Raw genomic sequence first — 5,000 nt, 5'->3', positions numbered from 1 at the left:
TAACAATAATAATAGCAATAATGACGATGATGATAATAATAATCACAATACTACTACTGCGACTATTACTAACAATAACAATAATAACAACAATAACATTCACAATACTACTACTACTACTACTAAAAACAAAAACAAAAAAAGATAATGGCAATAATGATGATATTATTAACAGTAACAAAATATAATAATAATAATGATGATGATGATAAAAATGATAATAATATTAATAGTAATAGTAATAGTAATAATAATAATAATAACGGTAACAATACCAATAATGATAATAATATCCTAATGAGCATAATGCTGCTGCTGATGATGATAATACTAACAAGAACAAAAACAGCAATAGCAAAAATGATGATGATAATATTAATAATAATAATAATAATAGTAATAACAACAACAAAACAATAATAATAATGATAATAATAATAATAATAATAATAATAATAATAATAATGATGATAATAAAAACAATAACGATATTGATGATGATGATAAAAATAATAAAAAAAAAAAAAAAAAAAATAATAATGATACTACTTCTACTATTAATAACAATTTATGCTAACGAGTATTATGATAATGACAATAACAATAAAGATAACGATAACGGTAACGATAATGATGCTGATGATAATAATAACAATAATAGTAGTAGTAGTAGTAATAATATGGTAATAATAATAATAATAATAATAATAATAATAATAATAATAATGATGATGATAAAAATGATATCGACAATGATTATAATAATAATAAAAATAATGATTATGATGATAATAATGATAATGATAATGATTTTAATGATAACAATAATGATAATAATAACAATAATAATAATAATAATAATAATAACAATGTTAATAATAATAGTAATAATGATGATACTACTACTACTAATGACGATGACGATGAGCATTGTGATATTAGTAATAAATAATATGGTCATAATAATAATAATAATAATAATAATAATAATAATAATAATGATGATGATACTACTACCACTACTACAAATGATAATAATAACAACAATAATAATAATAATAATGATAATAATAACAATAACAATAACAACTATAAAGATAATGATAATAATAATAATAATCATGATGGTGATGATAATGATACTAATAATATTAAAAATAATAATCATGATGGTGATGATAATGATGATAATAATAATAATAATCATAAAATTGTAATAATGATGATAATAATAATAACTATGAAAGTAACTATAACAAAAATAATAATATTGATAACAATAAAAATGATAGCATTAGCAACAATAACACTAAGTAATGATAATATTTACCATTATTAATATAATTAATGACCATCATCATATTTATTACAAAAGAAACACTTTCGCAAATTACGTACTCAATAGTCCCACGCAAAGACAACAGCCATTAGGCGAACGAAGAGATCCTTGAAGAACAGCCGCGTGTGTGTATGTCTATCTGTCTGTCTCTCTGTGTGTCTGTCTGTCCGAGACGAGAGCGGCGAGCTGACTGTGAAACTTTACGCCCACTGCTGTTCTCTCCGCTGATGTCACCAACCCACTCAAGCCCTTTGGTCGCTGACACTGGTTTCTGCGCATGCTCAGTCAGGACGGTGTGGGGGGGGGGGGGTAGGGGAGGGAGAGCATGGGTGGTTCGCGGTCGGTTTGTTATGACGACGGGGGAAGGCGTGGTCTATGGATGGGTGCAGGGGGAAACGGATGATCTTTACTGGATTTTTTTTAAACAGTTTACATGGATAGGTGGAATTATTTCCTTAAATTGTGTGTGTGTGTGCAAATTTTATATATATATATAATATATATATCTATCTGTGTGTGTGTGTGTGTGTGTGTGTGTGTGTGTGTGTGTGTGTGTGTGTGTGTGTGTGTGTGTGTGTGTGTGTGTGTGCATATATATAAATATATTATATATGTATATATTTTATATATATATTATATATAATGTATAGATATTATATATTCATAGTATATATATATGCATATATATCCATATATATATTCGTATATATATGTGCACACATACACACATATATATATTCATATATATATATATATGAATATATACGTATATATGTATACTATGTATATATAATATATATACATTATATATAATATATATGTGTATGTATGCATATATATACATATATGTATATATATCATATATATAGTGTATATAACATATATAAATATATATATATAACATATATAAATATATATATATACATATATATACACATACACATATTAGTGTGTGTGTATCCGAATATATAGATGTATATATTATATATATATATATGCATATGCGTTTATATATATATATATATATATATATATATATACATATACATGCATACATATACACATATACATTTATACATACACATACATACACACACATACACATATAAGTATATGTATATCTATCTATATGTGTGTGTGTGTATGTGTGTGTGTGTATGTGTGTGTATGTGTGTGTATGTGTGTGTGTGTGTGTGTGTGTGTGTGTGTGTGTGTGTGTGTGTGTGTGTGTGTGTGTGTGTGTGTGTGTGTGTGTGTGTGTGTGTGTGTGGTGTGTGTGTTTGTTTGTGGTGTGTGTATGTGTGTGGAATGTGTGTGTGTGTGTGTGTGGAATGTGTGTGTGTGTGTGTGTGTGTGGAATGTGTGTGTCTGTGTGTGTAGAATGCGTGTGTGTGTGTGGAATGTGTGTGTGTGTGTGGAATGTGTGTGTGTGTGGAATGTGTGTGTGTGTGTGGAATGTGTGTGTGTGTGTGGAATGTGTGTGTGTGTGTGTGTGTGTGTGTGTGTGTATGTGTGCGTGTGTGTATGTGTGTATGTGTGTGTGTGTGTGCGTGCGTGCGTGCGTGCGTGCGTGCGTGCGTGTGTGTGCGTACGTGCGTGCGCGTGTGTGTGTGTTCATAGAGTATGTTTATACACATACATATATATACTCACACATATACATATATATGTGTGTGTGTAGATACAGTATGTATATATACATACATATGTGTGTGTATCGTTATATATATATATATGTATGTATATAAACAAGCATACATACTTATATATATATTACACGGAATCCAGGAGGATTTCGATACTGTTGTCTCGTTGTTAATAAATCTATTTTGTGCATTGTGGATTTTTCTACCATATATAAATATATATGAATATATAAATAAATAAATAAATAAATAAATAAATAAATAATTAAATATATATAATATATATATGAAAACATATTCCAACTTTCAAGTAGGGCGTCGGCATCGGTCTTTGTTTATTAATTACCTGTCGAAAGGGTCAGGTCCAGCAGCGGGTATCCTGACCTCACCGACGACAGTCACGAGCGTCATCCCCAGATCCTCTCGGGCTGCGGCCGACGGAAAATAATCACCGATAACGAGCTACTACTGATACCGATCGCCGAGGGAGGAAAGGAGGCCCGTGGGAAAATCTATTATGTTTTCGGTGATCGGGTTGTGTTTGAGGAAATTAAGGATTTATGTGTTGTATTTCGATGATACTCTTTGAGGGGGGTATGTTAACGTAGGATTACAAGTGAGAAATTGTTCTGATTGGTTTATCATGTGTATATATATCACAGATTTTTGAGATATAAATATTTTAAATCATCATGCAGAGAGACAACGACAAAAGAACTGCGAATAATCTAATAATCAAATACCATGTTATTTTCACTAACTACAAGGAAGTTCGCCCGGGAAGCACCAACTAAAAATGTGATCTCGATTAACATATACAAATGACGTAATAAAACAGCAATAAACCTTTTCCACAACCAGTTTTCCCTTCCGCTGACGAAGGCCATGAACTTCTTGCTGACAGTTAATAAGGAGATGAATACTCCCTCGCCCTCGGTTACGATAACATCCGTTTGGAACAAAAACACAACAGGCATTTAATTTTTCACGTTATGATTTGGTACAAAAAAGGAAAGTCATGTTTACCCCCCAAAGATTCCTTAATGTGGTGCGTGTTTACCAGCGATAAGGAAGTAAAATAAATAAATAAATAAGTAAATAAATAAATCAATAAGTGATTAAACAAGTAAATAAATAAATCAATAATACACGTTTGTTTTAGGTCGTCAAAGTGTCAAAGTCTCAGAAAACTGTCAGAGTCGACGTCATTACTAAGCGAGGAAAAGCAAAAGTTGGAAAGAAAATGGGTATACGAAGGAAAGAATAAGGATGGAGGAAATTAATCTTAGGATGAACGGAGAAATTTGAAGATCCCAAGGCTTGCCCCATCAGTATAACATATGTCTCCCCATTGGCTTTTTACCTAACAACGGAAGCAACCAGTTAAAAACCTCTATTAACAACTGGTTTGGCTTCCCATTCTCTCACTAACAGGCGAAGCAAACGAGCGAAAACGCATTTCAAAGCTGGTTCGCCTTCCTGCTAAACGAGCGAATGACTTCAGCCGAAAACAACTCTCTAACAGCTGGTTCGCCCTTGCTATCCCAGTTAGAAATACACCCAACAGCTGGTTCGTCTTCCTGCTCGCCAAGCAAACTAACCGGACGGACATCACAACAGCTGGTTCGACTTCATACCCCTTCCGTAAGTGGTCGGGGAGAGAATATCTGACTGTTGGTTCTCCTTACTGCCTAACGAGCGAACCAGCTAGTTAATAAACCTCCTGCAGCTAATTCAACCTTACCCCTAAGTGGCCGGGCGTATATTATCTAACAGCTGGATCCTTTTCCTACCATCTCCTCCAACGAATGGAGCAGCCAGTCGAAAAACAGCTGGTTTCTCTTCCTTCCAAGTGAAACAGTCAGCCAAAAGCACATCCACCAGCTGGTTCTTGTTCCCTCCCTAACAAGTGAAACAGCAAACCGATACAGCTGGTTCACTTTGTTACCTTCTTACGAGCAAAGCGGCCAGTAGATATATGTCAAGATGGATGGGGTAGGTAGGTCGGCAGGGTG

The 5,000-nt window shown here is 32.6% G+C and overlaps 1 protein-coding gene across 1 annotated transcript in view; it reads right to left on the bottom strand.

The window, feature by feature from the left end:
• Positions 1-5,000, bottom strand: part of LOC125036810 (phospholipid phosphatase 2-like) — a 65,086-nt gene that overhangs the window by 13,916 nt on the left and 46,170 nt on the right. The window lies entirely within an intron of this gene.

This window comes from Penaeus chinensis, chromosome 22, assembly GCF_019202785.1.
Source record: "Penaeus chinensis breed Huanghai No. 1 chromosome 22, ASM1920278v2, whole genome shotgun sequence".
In the NCBI taxonomy this organism is placed as follows: domain Eukaryota; kingdom Metazoa; phylum Arthropoda; class Malacostraca; order Decapoda; family Penaeidae; genus Penaeus; species Penaeus chinensis.
This window is presented reverse-complemented; position numbering and strand designations above follow the sequence as displayed.